This window comes from Scaptodrosophila lebanonensis, unplaced genomic scaffold (assembly GCF_003285725.1).
Source record: "Scaptodrosophila lebanonensis strain 11010-0011.00,11010-0021.00 unplaced genomic scaffold, SlebRS2 tig00000635-arrow-arrow-pilon, whole genome shotgun sequence".
NCBI classification, from domain to species: domain Eukaryota; kingdom Metazoa; phylum Arthropoda; class Insecta; order Diptera; family Drosophilidae; genus Scaptodrosophila; species Scaptodrosophila lebanonensis.
In genome coordinates this window covers 61,218-67,648 of record NW_022060720.1, presented here as the reverse complement: position 1 = coordinate 67,648, position 6,431 = coordinate 61,218, and positions in this window count along the sequence as shown.

The following is a 6,431-nucleotide window of genomic DNA, read 5'->3' as shown; positions in this document are numbered from 1 at the left end:
GTAGTCCTAGTGACTCCTCTAATATTTGTTAAGTATATTTATTTACAGGTTTTTTATGAATTCGATTCTTAAGGATGAATAGAAATTTTAATGCATTTATTTTTGATTATAAATGAAATATTCCTTTCCTTCAGAATCTATTTTAATGTGGTGAGGCCTCATATTGAGAAAAGTAAGTATAATTAGAGTTGTAGTCCTAGTGACTCCTCTAATATTTGTTAAGTATATTTATTTACAGGTTTTTCATGAATTCGATTCTTAAGGATGAATCGAAATTTTAGTGCATTTATTTATGATTATAAATGAAATATTCCTTTCCTTCAGAATCTATTTTAATGAGGTGAGGCCTCATATTGAAGAAAAATAAGTATGATTAGAGTTGTAGTCCTAGTGACTCCTCTAATATTTGTTAAGTATATTTATTTACAGGTTTTTTATGAATTCGATTCTTAAGGATGAATAGAAATTTTAATGCATTTATTTTTGATTATAAATGAAATATTCCTTTCCTTCAGAATCTATTTTAATGTGGTGAGGCCTCATATTGAGAAAAGTAAGTATAATTAGAGTTGTAGTCCTAGTGACTCCTCTAATATTTGTTAAGTATATTTATTTACAGGTTTTTCATGAATTCGATTCTTAAGGATGAATCGAAATTTTAGTGCATTTATTTATGATTATAAATGAAATATTCCTTTCCTTCGGAATCTATTTTAATGAGGTGAGGCCTCATATTGAAGAAAAATAAGTATGATTAGAGTTGTAGTCCTAGTGACTCCTCTAATATTTGTTAAGTACATTTATTTACAGGTTTTTTATGAATTCGATTCTTAAGGATGAATCATATTTATAGTGCATTTATTTATGATTATAAATGAAATATTCCTTTCCTTCGGAATCTATTTTAATGAGGTGAGGCCTCATATTGAAGAAAAATAAGTATGATTAGAGTTGTAGTCCTAGTGACTCCTCTAAGATTTGTTAAGTATATTTATTTACATGTTTTTTATGAATTCGATTCTTAAGGATGAATCGAAATTTTAGTGCATTTATTTTTGATTTTAAATGAAATATTACTTTCCTTTCGAACCTATTTTAATAAGGTGAGGCCTCATATTGAAGAAAAATAAGTATGATTAGAGTTGTAGTCCTAGTGACTCCTCTAATATTTGTTAAGTATATTTATTTACAGGTTTTTTATGAATTCGATTCTTAAGGATGAATCGTATTTATAGTGCATTTATTTATGATTATAAATGAAATATTCCTTTCCTTCAGAATCTATTTTAATGAGGTGAGGCCTCATATTGAAGAAAAATAAGTATGATTAGAGTTGTAGTCCTAGTGACTCCTCTAATATTTGTTAAGTATATTTATTTACAGGTTTTTTATGAATTCGATTCTTAAGGATGAATCGAAATTTTAGTGCATTTATTTTTGATTTTAAATGAAATATTACTTTCCTTTCGAACCTATTTTTAATAAGGTGAGGCCTCATATTGAAGAAAAATAAGTATGATTAGAGTTGTAGTCCTAGTGACTCCTCTAATATTTGTTAAGTATATTTATTTACAGGTTTTTTATGAATTCGATTCTTAAGGATGAATCGTATTTATAGTGCATTTATTTATGATTATAAATGAAATATTCCTTTCCTTCAGAATCTATTTTAATGAGGTGAGGCCTCATATTGAAGAAAAATAAGTATGATTAGAGTTGTAGTCCTAGTGACTCCTCTAATATTTGTTAAGTATATTTATTTACAGGTTTTTCATGAATTCCATTCTTAAGGATGAATCGAAATTTTAGTGCATTTATTTTTGATTATAAATGAAATATTCCTTTCCTTCGGAATCTATTTTTGATGAGTTGAGGCCTCATATTGAAGAAAAGTAAGTATAATTAGAGTTGTAGTCCTAGTAGCTCCTCTAATATTTGTTAAGTATATTTATTTACAGGTTTTTTATGAATTCGATTCTTAAGGATGAATCGTATTTACAGTTCATTTATATTTGATTATAAATGAAATATTCCTTTCCTTCAGAATCTATTTTAATGAGGTGAGGCCTCATATTGAAGAAAAATAAGTATGATTAGAGTTGTAGTCCTAGTGACTCCTCTAATATTTGTTAAGTATATTTATTTACAGGTTTTTCATGAATTCGATTCTTAAGGATGAATCGAAATTTTAGTGCATTTATTTATGATTATAAATGAAATATTCCTTTCCTTCAGAATCTATTTTAATGAGGTGAGGCCTCATATTGAAGAAAAATAAGTATGATTAGAGTTGTAGTCCTAGTGACTCCTCTAATATTTGTTAAGTATATTTATTTACAGGTTTTTTATGAATTCGATTCTTAAGGATGAATCGTATTTATAGTGCATTTATATTTGATTATAAATGAAATATTCCTTTCCTTCAGAATCTATTTTAATGAGGTGAGGCCTCATATTGAAGAAAAATAAGTATGATTAGAGTTGTAGTCCTAGTGACTCCTCTAATATTTGTTAAGTATATTTATTTACAGGTTTTTTATGAATTCGATTCTTAAGGATGAATAGAAATTTTAATGCATTTATTTTTGATTATAAATGAAATATTCCTTTCCTTCAGAATCTATTTTAATGTGGTGAGGCCTCATATTGAGAAAAGTAAGTATATTTAGAGTTGTAGTCCTAGTGACTCCTCTAATATTTGCTGAATTAATTTATTTACAGGTTTTTTATGAATTCGATTCTTAAGGATGAATCGTATTTATAGTGCATTTATTTATGATTATAAATGAAATATTCCTTTCCTTCAGAATCTATTTTAATGAGGTGAGGCCTCATATTGAAGAAAAATAAGTATGATTAGAGTTGTAGTCCTAGTGACTCCTCTAATATTTGTTAAGTATATTTATTTACAGGTTTTTCATGAATTCGATTCTTAAGGATGAATCGAAATTTTAGTGCATTTATTTATGATTATAAATGAAATATTCCTTTCCTTCGGAATCTATTTTAATGAGGTGAGGCCTCATATTGAAGAAAAATAAGTATGATTAGAGTTGTAGTCCTAGTGACTCCTCTAATATTTGTTAAGTATATTTATTTACAGGTTTTTCATGAATTCGATTCTTAAGGATGAATCGAAATTTTAGTGCATTTATTTATGATTATAAATGAAATATTCCTTTCCTTCAGAATCTATTTTAATGAGGTGAGGCCTCATATTGAAGAAAAATAAGTATGATTAGAGTTGTAGTCCTAGTGACTCCTCTAATATTTGTTAAGTATATTTATTTACAGGTTTTTTATGAATTCGATTCTTAAGGATGAATCGAAATTTTAGTGCATTTATTTATGATTATAAATGAAATATTCCTTTCCTTCAGAATCTATTTTAATGAGGTGAGGCCTCATATTGAAGAAAAAAAAGTATGATTAGAGTTGTAGTCCTAGTGACTCCTCTAATATTTGTTAAGTATATTTATTTACAGGTTTTTTATGAATTCGATTCTTAAGGATGAATAGAAATTTTAATGCATTTATATTTGATTATAAATGAAATATTCCTTTCCTTCAGAATCTATTTTAATGAGGTGAGGCCTCATATTGAGAAAAGTAAGTATAATTATAGTTGTAGTCCTAGTGACTCCTCTAATATTTGTTAAGTATATTTATTTACAGGTTTTTTATGAATTCGATTCTTAAGGATGAATCATATTTATAGTGCATTTATTTATGATTATAAATGAAATATTCCTTTCCTTCGGAATCTATTTGAATGAGGTGAGGCCTCATATTGAAGAAAAATAAGTATGATTAGAGTTGTAGTCCTAGTGACTCCTCTAATATTTGTTGAATTAATTTATTTACAGGTTTTTTATAAATTCGATTCTTAAGGATGAATCATATTTATAGTGCATTTATTTATGATTATAAATGAAATATTCCTTTCCTTCGGAAACTATTTTAATTAGGTGAGGCCTCATGTTGAAGTAAAGTAAGTATAATTAGAGTTGTAGTCCTAGTGACTCCTCTAATATTTGTTAAGTATATTTATTTAATGGTTTTTTATGAATTCGATTCTTAAGGATGAATCGTATTTACAGTGCATTTATTTATGATTCCTTTTCTTCCTTTCCTTCGGAAACTATTTTAATGAGGTGAGGCCTCATATTGAGAAAAGTAAGTATAATTAGAGTTGTAGTCCTAGTGACTCCTCTAATATTTGCTGAATTAATTTATTTACAGGTATTTTATGAATTCGATTCTTAAGGATGAATCATATTTATAGTGCATTTATTTATGATTATAAATGAAATATTCCTTTCCTTCCGAATCTATTTTAATGAGGTGAGGCCTCATATTGATGAAAAGTAAGTATAATTAGAGTTGTAGTCCAAGTGACTCCTCTAATATTTGCTGAATTAATTTATTTACAGGTTTTTTATGAATTCGATTCTTAAGGATGAATCATATTTATAGTGCATTTATTTATGATATTATCTATATATATAAAACAGTTTGTCCTGACTGACTGACTGATTGGTGATCAACGCACAGCCCAAACGGTAAAGGCTAGGAAGCTGAAATTTGGACTCAAGTATCCTTTCATAGTCTAGGTCCCCACTAAGAAGGGATTTTGGAAAACTCGAGCTCCAAAGGGGGGAAAACAGGCTCCAACATTTGTATGAAAAATCTACAGTTTTCATCTGATTAACTTTAAACTTAGTTTGTATACTCTCAGAACAATTCCAAGAAAAACTGTATACTTGGTTTTTTGATATTTTTTTTGGGGCCTAAAATATGGGAGTTTTCCTGTAAAAAATTGTTGGGGCACAAAAGCAAACCACGTCAACAGCCCACAGCCCACACGGTAAAAGCTAGGATGCTGAAATTTGGGCTCAAGTATCCTATCATGGTGTAGATGAGCACTAAGGAGGGATTTTGGAAAATTCGAGCTCCAAAGGGGGGAAAATTAGCTCCAAAATTTGTTTGAAAAATCCGCATTTTTCAACCGATCGACTTAAAAATTAGTTTCTAAAATCAATTAAAGAATGCAAAGAAAACTGCATACTCGGTTTTTTAAATTTTTTGTTGGAGCTTGAATTATTGGGGTTTTCTTGGGGCACAAAAGGAAACCGCGTCAACAGCCCACAGCCCAAACGGTAAAAGCTAGGATGCTGAAATGTGGGCTCAAGTATCCTATCATGGTATAGATGAGCACTAAGAAGGGATTTCGGAAAATTCGAGCTCCAAAGGGGGGAAAACGAGCTCCAAAGTTTGTTTGAAAAATCCGCATTTTTCAACCGATCGACTTAAAACTTAGTTTCTAAAATCAATTAAAGGATACAAACAAAACTGCATACTCGGAATTTCAAAATTTGTGTTGGAGCTTGAATTATTGGGGTTTTAATATTTATTCACTATTTCAAATGAAAAGTTTGTGTTATAAATTTAGTCCGATCGATTTAAAATTTGGATAATGTAATCTACGTAACTAAATCTACAACTTTGCATTCAAGGATTTTCAAAATATGCATTTTACAAAAGCTGGCAGAACAAACAATACAAAATATCAAACAGTTGGGGACAACTAAGTATACATACACACACACACACATGCAAACAGCTGTTCGTGTAGTTGCGTGCAAACGATTGAAATAGCCAAAGCAACATGTGAGACACTAATGTGTGAATGTCCATACATATGTGCACATCTATGTATGTACATATGTATCTACATATGTATGTATGTACATTCGTCTTGCACTGACAGAGCAAGAAATGTTAATTAATTGAAAATTATATAATATAACATTTTTAAAAGTAATTTTTTCTTTGCTTAGTGCATTTGGCATTAGTGTTTTCATTAATAACTTTATGCAGCAACAACAAATATCAAATAGTTGGGGACATCACATACACACACTCACACACAACAAGCAACAGTTCGTGTCTATGTGTGCGGTTCTCTACGTACGGTTGAAAAAGTAAAGAGAAACATACATATGTATGCCTGTGTATGAATATAGCATGTATGTACATTCGTATTAATGTATACATTGGGCAATCGAACACAGTTGTTTGATTGTAAAAAAAAATAATGCTCTAAAAGCAACAACAACTGCAAGTCATTAGCTCGCTCTTCTTCTTTCGTTTTGACCATTTAATGTTAATTGCAAAGGCAAAACGCCAAATGTTAACAGTTACCGTCGCTAGGCAACGACTGCGTAAGCGATAGTAAAGCAGAAACCGAATAACGGAGCTACGCATATTCTGCTTCGCATTGCGGGCAGATGTAGGTATGTATATGATTTGTTCTTATTGATGTCAATAAATAATTAGATTTTGTTATTTAAATATTCTGCTTATTGCATTCAAACTTCGATATTTTGATGGTATCGGTGCCAGTGCTTTTTGATCGTGGCTCATCGCTG